Source organism: Pseudophryne corroboree, chromosome 9 (assembly GCF_028390025.1).
Source record: "Pseudophryne corroboree isolate aPseCor3 chromosome 9, aPseCor3.hap2, whole genome shotgun sequence".
In the NCBI taxonomy this organism is placed as follows: domain Eukaryota; kingdom Metazoa; phylum Chordata; class Amphibia; order Anura; family Myobatrachidae; genus Pseudophryne; species Pseudophryne corroboree.
In genome coordinates, this window is record NC_086452.1 from 57,796,817 (window position 1) to 57,811,719 (window position 14,903).

Consider the following 14,903-nt stretch of genomic DNA (forward strand, 5'->3'; position numbering starts at 1 on the left):
GGCCTGTGTGCAGCACATAAGATCTGGGGATCCAGCATACGAAATGCGGGTCCACGCATTGGATCATCAAATGATTTGCACTTTCATATATCGATTCAATATATTGATATCAGGCACATAGATACTTAGACATAGACATCCTCTAATCGTTGCTCTGACACTTGCCAATAATGGTGGCTCCACTACAAGTGCGTCTGACTCATACATGTCCTGGGAGACAGGGATCTGGCGTAGGAAACCTGATGCACCAGGAAAATCAATCTGCATCTTGCTGTGTGGCTCCAAATGACATTCACTTTAGAAGTACTACACAATTAAATTCAACATCTATCTGCTTGCATGTCTTTATTGCATTGCTTGAAGAAAGGTCGAACCCCAATTTCTGTGCAACTTGTGGTGTAAAGATTGTGCTTTTGCTCACAGAAAATGACTTTGTGCTGCAAAGCATGTAACACCCTCCTAAAACTTTCCTCACCCCATTTATCTTATTTCAATAATCCTGTCCTCCCCAAATAAATCTCATTTTTTGCATACTAATAGAAAAGTCGTGCGTCCAATCCGTGACCCATATGTTTTCCTGCAACGCAATTACTGCCAAAGTAGGGGAGCAACATCTAAATAGACCACTTGCAATACATGTTATCTCGTTAGTAAATGAGCCTTAATAAATTTATCTACCACAATGCGCAATGATCATGAAAGTAATTGCGGAATTTATGCACATGCATTGCTCATTGTGGCTGGTCCTTGTAGTTGCAAACTGCATTTCTCTAAGTGGATATGTACTAAACAAGGCACGGTGTCCCCTTTATTCTGGCCAAGCTTCCAATTTATGGTTCGGTTATTACAAAACAAGTCATTCCGAATACTAATTCTAATATTAACAGGAATGGCAGGGTGTGTTGTGCTCAAACAATTTTGGAACAATAGGTCACTTCTGTTGACATTTGATGCTATGTACTGTAAAAGAAAATCCTGCAAAGGCTTAAACAGGAGATTTCAATCTTCAGAAGTAATTCGGAGAAAGACTTTAGAGAGTCCCACCACTTATTAAATTTTTCTGCCAGGGTAGGCAGCTCCCCATAGACCAATTAGTTCCGATGAGATTGAGATCCGCAGATAGGAACTCGGTACCTACCACACAAATCCTTTCACCTTCAGCGCGACCTCTTTTTGTCCTTTAGACGAAACTACAATCTTATCACTTGTGTTAAGTTTGCGATGAATGGCCATTACGTGCGCTGGTTTCTAAAAAAATAAAAATCAATTATAATTTGACTTTCACAGAGACCTTTACTGATCTGGACATGACATGTTGGCCCCCGAGGGTATCCTGTTTGAATTACTTGCGGTTTGATTTGTTTTGTGAAGACAAACAGCAGCGTTTATTAGGAAAAGGGTAAGTCTCTACGTGTGACTCACCTGACTGAGTCATAGTGTCATTTACGGTTCCTCCTTTCCTCTGTAGCCGGTATTATTAACTGAAGTTACTGCCAGCAGTCATTCATCCTGCAACATAACTGCTGTCCTTGGCATGACTATAAACCAAAGTACAATGGCCAGTGAGGATGAAATGCCCTCCGATGCCAGGCAGTGGTGTAAATGTGACGCATGCCACAGCAACTTGTTTATACCACCGGGAGATAATGGTTGGTTGCTTTGTTTAATGTCACAGTGATTATTCCTAATAGAGCAGATACCGTCGTTGGGTGACATTTATGGAGAGGAGAGAAATTGTGGGGAAAGGAGGGTCTGGCTGCCTTAGCTTATGCTGGACAACTACTGTTTAGTTCTGTTCTGTACATACAGTATTCAAGTTCCTCCTGCTATGTCATGGACACCCAGTATCCCACCGAAGTATTCACTGGTTGTGCACTGGTGTTGCTGGCACAGCAAACATCAAAGCACACAACTACTTTCCTCTCTCAGGAACTGTCTCTGCAAACTAGAAGTGTGCCTAATAGAGTGATTTATCACCATCTGCATCTGAGGACGTGGATGTGATGTGATAAAATTGACCCAATTTCCATTGCATGGTTGTATCAATAATTGCATGCAGGCATAGAGCTTGCGAGAAAGCTCAGTTCCTGCGATGCTTCTCCGCAGCCAAATCAGGGTATATTTCATGAAAAATACTCCCATTATGTGCTGTACATGCACCACCGCATGACATCGCTGACGCTACCACCGCTGCCGACACCCCCCTCCCCGTTGTTACAAACCCCCACCGCCTCCCCCCCCACAGCTCATACTCACCAGGCAGTGATCGGTGCTCTTGGAGGGTTTCCGGTCATCGGGCTTCCCTGCTGCTGTGACCTCCAGTGCTGTAAAGTGTGCTGCCCCTTTTACTGCATCGGAGGTCACAGAGCAGCAGGGTGCCCCGATGACCGGCAGCCTGCACTGGAGCCCCGAACACCAGTCTCTGGGTAGGTGAGTATGATATTTTTTTCACAGTGATCAGCTTGTCTGTCCATCGGACACACAGAGCTGATCACACTGCCAGCTCTCTGCAAAGCTTTCTCTGCCTGTGGGCAGAGTACAGAATCCGCAGTGAGCCCCGAGATTACACCAGCTGAAGTTGGCATAATTACCACAGAGCTCACTGCAATATTTTTTCAAAAATCTTTTTTTAGTAAATTTGGTCAGATCACATTTCCCATTATAAGTATGGGAAATGCGATCTGGTTACAAAAAAAAAAAGAGAATTAAAGGATTTGAAGCAGTTTTTCACAAAAACTGCTCCAAAAGCCCTTTAATACATTCAGGTAATACTACAATTTTGTTTTAATAAATATGCCTGTAAGTGTAAATGTCATATCAAAGTCCAATTTTCTTTCACAAAATGATGTGTCTCCTACAATACTACTTAGTTTAACATCACATACCTTGTACTGTACCTTTTTGGCAGGTACAGTACATTTTTTATGGTCTGTACGGATTTTTGGCTCTCCAAAGTTCCACTGAAAGTATAGGAAAAGGGGTGCCCTTTACACGTGGCCACGCCCCATTTTCTAATTTGTACCGATTTTTATGTGTAAAATGTTGGAGGGTATGACATCATATGACTTACTGTATGCTAATTGCTAACATACCTCCCAACTGTCCCGATTTTAGCGGGACAGTCCTGTTTTTTGGGGACTGTCCCGCTGTCCCACCCGCGGGCCACAGTGTCCCGCGGTTGGGGGGACAGTTGGGAGGCTCTGTCACTCACTGCATGCGCCCAGCGTCTATTCACAGATGACAGACGGAGAGGGGGCATGCCAGCAGCTCACAGTGCACTGGGCATGCCCCCTCAGTGATCAAAATGGGGGGCATGGAGCGCGATTGCGGCACTCCCGCAAAGCCACACCCCCTTTCCAATAAGTCACGCCCCTTTCGGAAATCGGCTGTCCCTCTTCCCACGAAGCCAATGTTGGGAGGTATGTACTAATTATGAGAATGACAGCAGTATCTTAACTTTTGCTCCCCCAAATATGCTGTCACCTAACACAATGATCCCAAGCACTTTGGAAGTAATCTATGATCTCCTATGCACATTGTGACACACACACCAACTCTGGCTGGGGCCCAGAGAGTACAATAGGTAACGGAAGGGAGGGAGAAGTATCTAGGCCCAGTAGCCATTAGGGTCTGGGATTTCTTTTTCCCTCTTACACTTGTTTGTAAGGTGAGACCTCCAGTGAAAGGTTGCCGTGGCTTGTACTAAGAGGACAAGATCTGGGCCCATGGACACTGGTGGTCATTCCGAGTTGATCGCTCGCTGCTGATTTTCGCAGCACAGCGATCAGGCAAAAATCTGCATTTCTGCGCATGCACATGTTTTACACAAGGTCCAGAGGCGCCTTTCAGTCGCACTGCTGATCGGTGAGTGATTGACAGGAAAGGGGCGTTTCTGGGAGGTAACTGACCGTTTTCCAGGAGTGTGCTAAAAAAGGCAGGTGTGTCAGGTAAAAACGCAGGCGTGCCTGGGGAAACGGGGGAGTGGCTGGCCGAACGCAGGGCGTGTATGTGAGAGTCAAACCAGGAACCAAACAGTCTGCAGTAATCGCAATCTAGGAGTAGGTCTGGAGCTACTCAGAAACTGCAGGAATAGATTTTACAGAAATTCTGCTAATCTTTCGTTCGCAATTCTGCTAAGCTAAGATACACTCCCAGAGGGCTGCGGCCTAGCGTGTGCAATGCTGCTAAAAGCAGCTAGCGAGAGAACAACTCGGAATGAGGGCCACTGAGCGGTATGGTCAGAGCAGGGCTGAAACTAGGATTCTCGGCACCTGGGGCAAGGCAGTAATTTGGCGCTCCAAACCCCCCCCCCAAAAAAAAAAAAAAAAAACCAAAAGCAAAACATTAAAAATAATAATAATTAATCTTTTTTTAAAAATTGAAAAAAATAATAATTAAACGTTAACAATTGAAAATAGGTTTAAAAAACATTTAAACTACACCACGCTGTAGTGCAACCTTATTCTCATTACACGGCACAGTAGTATCCCTCATTAGCATTATGCAGCCCCACAGGGGAGAGTGGGAGAAAGAGATGGGAGAGACAGAGAGACGTGTGGAGAGAGATGGAGGAGAGGGGGGAGAGAGAGAGAGAGAGTGATTGGAGAGAAGAGAGAGAGGAGAGGGGGTATGGGAGATAGAGAGGAGAGATAGAGAGAGGGGTGAGATGGGTGAGAGGGGTGAGGGAGAGATGGGGGGAGAGAGAGGAGAGAGAGAGATGGATGAGGGAGAGATGGGGGGGAGAGAGAGAGAGAGAGAGAGGGATGAGGGAGAGATGGGGGGGAGAGAGAGGAGAGATAGAGAGAGGGGAGAGGTGGGAAAGAGGGGTGAGGGAGAGATGGGGGGAGAGAGAGAGAGAGAGAGAGAGAGAGAGAGAGAGAGAGAGAGAGGAGAGAGAGGGATGAGGGAGAGATGGGGGGGAGAGAGAGAGGAGAGATAGAGAGAGGGGAGAGATGGGAAAGAGGGGTGAGGGAGAGATGGGGGGAGAGAGAGAGAGAGGAGAGAGGGAGAGGGATGAGGGAGAGATTGGAGAGAAGAGAGAGAGGAGAGGGGGTATGGGAGAAAGAGGGGAGAGATAGAGAGAGGGGTGAGGGAGAGATGGGGAGATAGAGGGGAGAGATAGAGAGAGGGGAGAGATGGGAAAGAGGGGTGAGGGAGAGATGGGGGGAGAGAGAGAGAGGGAGAGGGATAGATTGGAGTCACTGCTGTCACTGTCAAAATGTTTCACATACATTTTTTACACAGAATTTCCAACTTTGCCTGTCACAGCCGTGGCTCTCCTCCTAATGTGCACTTCAAGCCTGTAGATGTGTTCTTGGATTCCAATGGAGGCAGCCGGTAATGGACTCCATATTGTGCTGTGGTGTAATGAACTACCATCGGCGTAGCAGAGATGGAACAGCTGAAAGCACATGGCGCATATTACTTTTATCATCAGCTGCCTGCTGAACTACACAGTTACCTGCATTCACATACTGTCACGCTGACAGCGGCCTACTCACACAACAGTGTGGATGTTAGTGCCGCCGATCGTAAGTTCAGCGGAGCACTGTTGAATGTGCTGGCCGTTGTCAGCGTGACAATATGCAATTGCAGGTAGCCGGATATTCCAAAGTGTTGGTGCTGCCGATAGTGAGTGCAGTGAAGCATTGTTGTGTGAGCGGGCCGCTGTCAGTGTGACAGTATGTGAATGCAGGTAACTGGGTAGTCCAGTATGATGATAAAAGTAATATGCACTGCTGGATGTAATAGCCACCGCCTTCATGACAATGCTGGAGTTTTAGGATGTCGTATCAGTGGGCGGAGGAGCATATGGCCGAAGGAGCCGGGCAGAGTTCTCGGCTCCCCTCCTTCAGCCCCCCCCCTAGTTACGGCCATGGCCAGAGGTCCTTATAAGACCCTAGGCTGTAGCGGCTTGCTATCTGGGTGAATAGCTAACATCAGACACAACTGTTTATCTCCAAAGTGCCTCCTATTTTTTCACTTGCTTCATAGTTACCCTTCCATCTAAAGGGGGGCATTTACTAAGCAGTGATAAGAGCGGAGAAGTGAGCCAGTGGAGAAGTTGCCCATGGCAACCAATCAGCACTGAAGTAACATCTATAATTTGCATAATATAGAATTATACAGAGCTACTGATTGGTTGATGGGGCAACTTCTCCACTGGCTCACTTCTCTACTCTTATCACTGCTTAGTAAATGTCCCCCTAAGTCACATAAAACTGAACCATGCTGAACATTCAACATGTTCTGCAACAGTATTGGTGGTCCCTCATTCTCTGATGACAGGCTATATCCTTATGATGATGGTGCCCTGTATCTCTGTACAATGGAAATACATCCAACATGCACAAGATAAGCTGCATGCTCTGTCTATACACAGAGACAAAGAACAGACGCTGAGCAGGTTTCAGCCTGTGTAGGGACACATGGCTCGGCCAGGTCATCATCTATGCACACTCAGCAGCCGGTAATCAGACAGGCTGCACAGGGCACTGCAGCATATACTGTATACTGTAGATACTATGGGAAAGTCAGTTGGTTTTCGGTACCAGTGCCCACCTGAAGTTATAGTGCCAGTCAGTGCCGTTTAGAGAGAATATTGTCCTAGCATAATGTGCTACCAAATACTATAGATACATTTATTGTAAAAGCACAACTTTGTAGTTTTTAAAAACTGTTTGACCCACGTGTCAGACAATGGCCCTCATTCCGAGTTGTTCGCTCGCTAGCTACTTTTAGCAGCATTGCACACGCTAGGCCGCCACCCTCTGGGAGTGTATTTTAGCTTTGCAGAATAGCGAACGAAAGATTAGCAGAATTGCGAATAGAAAATTCTTAGCAGTTTCTGAGTAGCTCCAGACTTACTCCTACACTACGATCAGTTCAGTCAGTTTCGTTCCTGGTTTGACGTCACAAACACACCCAGCGTTCGCCCAGCCACTCCCCCCGTTTCCCCAGCCACTCCCGCGTTTTTCCCTGAAACGCCAGCGTTTTTCCGCACACTCCCATAAAACGGCCAGTTTCCGCACAGAAACACCCACTTCCTGTCAATCACACTCCGATCACCAGAACGATTAAAAATCTTCGTTAGGCCGTGAGTAAAATACCAAACTTTTGTGCTAATTTACTTGGCGCAACTAACGAGCGAACTCGGAATGAGGGCCCATGCTCTTGTTGTTTAATTTACAAACAAGAAAAGTTTGCAGATTGAAGAGAATGGGTGTGTTGCGATGTTTTTCTTTTTTAATTAGTTGCTTAACATCCATGATTCATGTGACTTTAATTTCTCTGTTTTCACTTTTGAACGCCCCATTAAAACACAGTCACAAGTTAGAGAAGTGCTTCCCTCTTCTGGATGTTTAGCTGAACTGCATCCTAGGCACAACTGACGGGTATGGGTCATTATTGGTCGACCACACTTAGGTCGACAGCTCCGCTACCGCTGCGCTCGGCATAGGTTACTATTCCCAATCGTAGTCCACGTGGATTGTAAAGTATAGGAAAGTTAAAAAAATGAAAACAAAAAAAAAAGTTTAAAAATAGGATTTGAATTACCTACCGGTAAATAATTTTCTTGTAGTCCGTAGAGGATACTGGGGTCCACATTAGTACTATGGGGTATAGTTGGGTCCACTAAGTGCCATGGGCACTTTAAGAAATCAATAGTGTGGGCTGGCTCCTCCCTCTATGCCCCTCCTACCAGACTCAGTCTAGAAACTGTGCCCGAGGAGACGGACATACTTCGAGAGAAGGATTTAACTGAACAGTGGTGAGATTCGAACCAGCACACACACACTAGAGGAAAGCCAAGCTAACCAAACTTGAACAGGAACAGCAACGGCTGAACCAACATTACTTAACCAAGTAACAGTGCAGAAAAACGAAGCACCGGGCGGGCGCCCGGTATCCTCTACGGACTATGAGAAAAGGATTTACTGGTAGGTAATTAAAATCCTATTTTCTCTTACGTCTTAGAGGATACTGGGGTCCACATTAGTACCATGGGGATGTACCAAAGCTCCCAAACCGGGTGGGAGAGTGCTGAGGTTCCTGTAGAACTGATTGACCAAACTGAAAGTCCTCAGAGGCCAAAGTATAACATTTGTAGAACATAGCAAACGAGTTCGAACCCGACCAAGTCGCTGCTCGGCAGAGCTGTAAAGCCGAGACACCCCGGGCAGCCGTCCAGCAAGAACCCACCGACCTAGTAGAGTGGGCCTGTACTTTAGGAACCGGCAATCCCGCCGATGAATAAGCATGCTGGATAGTAAGCCTGATTTTTAAAGCCTGATTTATACATTTTTTATAGGGGCATAGCTTCATGGGGAAGGGGTGTGGCCACGAAATAATACCAGTTCATATTACGGTGCACAGTAGTCTCCATTATTCAAATTACGCCGCACAGTAGTGATACTACACCAGGTAGAGCCCCTTTTTACACATTACAGCAGACAGTGTCCCCTTTTTACACATTACGGCAGCCAGTGTCCCCCTTTTTACACATTACGGCAGACAGCATCAGCCTTTTTACACATTACGGCAGACAGCGTCCCCTTTTTACACATTATGGCAAACAGCGTCCCCCTTTTTACACATTACGGCAGACAGTGTCCCCCTTTTTACACATTACGGCAGACAGCGTCAGCCTTTTTACACATTATGGCAGACAGCGTCCCTTTTTTACACATTGTGGCAGACAGCGTCCCCTTTTTACACATTACGGCAGACAGTGTCCCCCTTTTTACACATTACGTTAGACAGCGCCCCCCTTTTTACACATTACGGCAGGCAGCGTCCCTTTTTACACATTACGGCAGACAGCGCCTCCTTTTTACACATTACAGCAGACAACGTCCCCTTTTTACACATTATGGCAGACGGCGCCTCCTTTTTACACATTACAGCAGACAGGGCCCCCTTTATACACATTACAGCAGCCAGTCCACCTTTTTACACATTACGGCAGCCAGTCCCCCTTTTTACACATTACGGCAGCCAGTCCCCCTTTTTACACATTACAGGAGACAGAGTCCCCCTTTTTACACATTACGGCAGCCAGTCCCCCTTTTTACACATTACGGCAGCCAGTCCCCCTTTTTACACATTACAGCCACCCATTTATCACCACACACATAACCCCTGGCCTTGGTCGGGAAGTACTAACCTCCGCCGCAGCGTTAAGTTACGTTTTCTCCGCGATCTCATCTAACATTCCGCTGTTCGCCGCTTTCCCTTAGCTCCCCCGTCTGCATTCTCTCTCCTCTCCTTCCTCATCACCGCCGCGGCCACTAAATTCTCATATCGCTGCACTCCCCCTGGCCGATGGCGCACATCTGAACAGGTCCAACAAGCCTGTGTGCGCATGCCCGGAAAACCAGTGAGGTGTGCGCATGCGCCAACGGCCAGGGGGAGCGCAGCAATATGAGAACTTCAGTGGCCGCGGCGGTGATGAGGTTGGGGACAGGCAATAATGCTGGCAGAGGTGCGCCGCGGCTCAGACCATAAGGCGGGGTGGTTGGGGGATAGGAGGGAGGGAGAGGCATTACTCTCGGTTTCCTGCAGCTGCACTTTGAGCTCCGGCTTGGGGAGGTGGGAGGCGGAGCTGACACTCAGGCATCGGCGCTGTCTAGTATAGATTGCTGCTGGTTGCGCCCCAGGTCATCCTGCGCAAGGCACACAGCGCACATACCTAGTTACGGCTCTGATACTTGATTAAGAAGTCTACATATTTGTATTGTAGTTATCTCTTAAGCCCCATACACACTAAACGAGAAAGTGAAAGATCTCGCTCAGAAGGGCCGATCTATGCGAGATCTTTCACAATCTCATCCAGTGTGTACACTAAATGTTGTTAACGATGCGTGCCCCTGTGCATCGTTAACGACCCCCTCCCTGGTCTGAATATGTACAGATGAGGAAGGTCCTTGTTAACGAGCCACGCTGCAGATGCAGCATGGGCGTCGTTACCGCCGCCCGCCCCCTTATCCCCGCCCGTCCCGGTCGCATCGGCAAGTGTGTATGCACTTGCCAATGCCGGCCTCCCCGGCAGGTCTTCGTCACCGCCGATATCGGCGTCGGCGGGGATCGGTGTTGTTTCACTGTGCTGCAAATAAATGATGGCTGAATGCAATCACATCCTTATTTTTCATTCTTCAAAGATCAGGAACAACTGATCAATTGAAAGTACAAAATGAGAAGAAACCAATCTCCCATCACCCAAAACTACAGGTAAAATAAGGTTCAGTGGGTGAGAACAATTTAGGGCCTAATACAGAGTTGATCGCAGCAGCAAATTTGTTAGCAGTTGTGCAAAACCATGGGGGTCATTCCGAGTTGATCGCTTGTTGCCGATTTTCACAACGGAGCGATTAAGGCTAAAATGCGTATGTGCATGGTACGCAGTGCGCATGCGCTAAGTATTTTAACACAAAACTTAGTAGATTTACTCACGTCCGAACGAAGAATTTTCATTGTTGTAGTGATCGGAGCGTGATTGACAGGAAGTGGGTGTTTCTGGGCGGAAACTGACCGTTTTCTGGGAGTGTGCGGAAAAACGCAGGCGTGTCAGGGAAAAACGCGGGAGTGGCTGGAGAAACGGGGGAGTGGCTGGCCGAACGCAGGGCGTGTTTGTGACGTCAAACCAGGAACTGTTTTTGCACAGCGGCCAATTATCAAACTACTGCGCATGCATATGCACCGCGATGCGCACGCGCGTCGCCAAACAGTGACAGGATAATGCAAAAACTTTGATCGCACTGCTGTTCGCAAGGTGATTGACAGGAAGAGGACGTTTGTGGGTGGTAACTGACCGTTTTCAGGGAGTGTCAGGAAAAACGCAGGCGTACCCAAGCATTTTCAGGGCGGATGTGTGACGTCAGATCCGAACCCGATCAGCCTGTTTGGATCGCACTGGAGGAGTAAGTCCTGGGCTACGCACAGACTGCGCAGTATGGAAAAATCATTCGATGGTGAGTGTGATGCGAACGGTTTTGCAGCTGTCCACTGACTGAGGGGAGTTTTCGCACGGCGTACACATACAATTGCACACTTGCATGAGGCAAATTTTCACTCCCACTGGGCAGCGACTATCTGATCGCAGGACAGTGTAATTTGCAGCACAGCGATCCGGTCTGAATTAGGCTCAATGTAGACAAATCATTGCTCAGTACTGTAACACGGCAAACATTGTAGATAGGTAATATATGTGCAGTAACATGTGAGAAGAGGTGTAATCAGTGAAATGAACCCATTGAAGTGCATTAGGGGCATACTTACCTACTTTTGAAAAAGCATTTCAGGGAGAATGTGAAAGTAGCACCTATCAGCACGGGCGTGTACGGCTACATCTGAGAGGCGTGTCATGAAAATGACTTACATCCAAATGTAAATGAGCCCCAAAGTTAGTAAGATCTACTTGTTGAAGAAAAGACACTGATATTTTTCAGGATTTGTTTGTGTATTGTGTTTTACAAGAGGTTCCGTATACTGTAAGTGGCCACGAGAAACCTTATTTAAAATGCATATAGCCATAGGGATCATTGTGCCTTATAACCAATACAGGGGAAATGGCACTGATGATCCCATTTGAATGTATGTATCTCTGATTTCTTGTTTTCCCCCAAGGATGTAACAGCTGCATAATGGGGGTAATGTGCAATCAGGGAGATTGGTGGACTATTCAGGGAGTGAGGGAGATTGCTACTATTTCAGGGAGTCTCCTGCAGAATGAGGGAGGGTAGGCAACTATGATTAGGGAACTGTGGATAAAGTGCAGTTTCCAGGAAAATGTATACCCAGCCAATGTATCCTGGGGCCTGACTGTCATCAGCTAACAGCATGTGTCTATGCCTCCCAGCTGGAACCAGACTCAGTGAGTGATTGTCTGAAGAGCAGCTCCATATGGGACCTGATGGACATGCTGTATTATTCTACAGACACAGTAGAGAACGTGCAAGCTCAGTAACACTCATGCACGAACTGCAAAACTTTAAAACAGCAGCACAAATGATTTTGTGACGTCAGACGTCTACTTCTGCGCAAGTTCAGCCAGTATTACTGAGGGGTGCAGGGGTGCTCAGGCCAAGGTAGTGGTATTGGCGAAGGCTCAAATCGGACTGTAGCTGTTCCCTGCTAAGGGGCCTATTTATCATTAAATATTTGCTGCATATTCCCCTAAAACGCCAGTTTCCAGGGAATACCAGAAAATATGAAGTGTCCTTTTAATGCACTATGCAGCGACCGCAGCAGATATCTCCAGTCACAGTCCTTCCATTTCCAACTGTAGCTGCAGCCCCCATAGATGGGGCAAGCTAGTTTGGCCTCCGCAGCTAACGCCATCTGAAGATGGTGTTAGCCATAGTTGCCTCCCTTAAGGGTCTCGTCTCCGGGAGAAGCCCAGAGAGGAGACATTGCTTGCACCCTCACAAGGGGGTGGCGGGGCAGAGCTGCCAGCCACCAAGCCCTGCCCCCAAAATTACGTGATACGCGGGTCCGCTAAAGATGCAAATTGGCATCATTAAGCCCTGCCCCCTTCTCGCAGACCTGGAATCCCAGGTATAATCGCCTCATCCTGTCTGCTTCACTAGGAAGTGGGCGGGATGCGGTAGATCTTGCCACTCTTCCGTGAGTGCGGGGGCTGCCCAAAAAATTGAGAGTCTATGCATGTATGGTGTTAGCCACAGCAGCCTATGGGCTGCACTTCACAGAAATTACCGGCAATGGACACATGCGTCATGGTCCGTATACTGCGCATGCACAGGATTCCCAATAGAGGAGTGAAGAGACTGTTGATGTGGTTACTTCACTCCGAGCACAACGGAGGGACGGGCTCCTTTCCTTTCTGCATGTGCTATTTGATACATGCGGCCAATATATAATATATTATTGCCATGAAAATCAGGAATAAAAAAATGACAATAACATAATTTTGTGGGGCAGGATTATTTGGATGAGACAAAAGGACGCACCCACTCTTCCTCCACTCAAAAGGACTTAAATTCCCCCCAACCACTGAGTTCCTGGAGATCGGGGTCTCACCCAGTACTTATAAATAGGACGCACTTTGACTAAAAACTTTCATCAAAAACATTCATATATACTAAAGTGTTCCCTGTGAGAGGGTCTAGATGTCGCCTCATGCTTATGAATAATTTAAGAAACAGTAGTATTTTAGTATAATATCGGAAATGTATGGAGGGGGTGATAATAATAATAATAACGTGATAGGCGGGTGAATTTGATATTTTTACTGTTTCATTAAATTTTATTTTCAAAAAGTCCTATTCATGGTCATGTTTAATTACAGTCGGGATTCCAGAGTATTCCCATTTGCAGAGTCAGATGGCTGTGTCTCTCAGCATAGGGGCGCTGTGCTCACTATACACACATAACATGTGGCAGGTCCATGTATTCCTGCTCTGCTGAACACCTGGGTTGGAGGCTGTGTATTTGGCTAAACCCGGAGTCTTCCCTAGCGTCCTGGCCTTAGATTATTACAAACGCCAGCGTGTAAAACAAGGAATGACATTTATCTGATGTACTTATCACTCACATCCAGGCGTGTATTGGAACAGACTTTGTCCACTTTTATCACTGCTTAGTACATGTCCCCCTTAAGGGCCCCATACACAAGAATGATTATGCCCGATTTCAGCCCAATTCGGGCCGATATATTGGGTAAAATCGGGCATTTTGGCTGTGTATCCGATCCTATGCGCGGCCCCGTGAGCGTCGGTTCGACTCCTCTAGGTTGTTAGTGCTGCATTCATGATATGTCGGTTCCCCCAGGCATGGCTGGGATCGCATACGATATATCGCATGCAAAATGTACCAAATCATTTGGAATCGTATGGAACCACTCCCGGGAAGCTCCCGGGAGAGTTCAAGGAAAATCACCTCCGACTTCAGCTTCAGACATATCGTTGTAGTGTATAGGGCCCTTTACTGTGTAACCAAATTCCCACAGCTACAGTACCTCAGACTAAGGGGGACATGTACTAAGCTGTGATAAAAGTGGAGAAGTGAACCAGTGGAGAAGTGGCCCACGGCAACCAATCAGCTGCTCTGTATACTTTTAAAGTATGCAAATTATAAATGTTACGTCAATGCTGATTGGTTTCCATGGGCAACTTCTCCACTGGCTCACTTTTCCACTTTTATCCACTGCTTAGTACATGGCCCCTACTAAATCCAGCTTTGTAACAAGATAATAAATATATGTGGTGATACTTACCAATCCCCGACACCCTCTTTGCATTAATCCTCGGTCAGTTTATTGCATCTACTGTAAGTCACTGTGCAGACGTTCAGGGCTGCTATCAGAAATTGTGAGGACTGGGACTGACAAAATAGACAAGGCCGCCACCAGGGGCGTTTTAAGAGATGGGGACCCGCATGCAGCCTCCATTGCGGGATCCATCCTTTCCGGCAGCAAGTAGACTCTGGCTAATGCCAGTCTTCTGGGCATGCGCAGGCCTCCAGGAACATGGCGCCTGCACCTTGTTCCCAGCGGACATCTCCAGTACGTATGTGCAAATCACTCGGAAATGGCCGCGACAGCCATTTTCCAAGTATTTTTTGTCCGTAGTGAACAGCCACCGCGGGACTCCGGTGGGGTATGTATAATATATTGGTGCGCTGTGGACCCCCCTGGACCAAGGGCCCATTATAGAAATGCCTATGGCCACCACCATCAGTCTCCCCTCCCTACGTCCCACCAATCATTATGAGACACTTCTGCATGGGTAGGGGCAGGGCAGTAGAGAGCCTGGCTGGGCCCAGGTACTTTTTAGGGGGCATGGCCTAATCACAGGAGGCGTGACCATGCACAGAAATGTTTTATTTTTATGCGCATCCCTGGCCACACTGCAGGAGAACAGCTACAGCTGCTGCTGCCAGGTAAG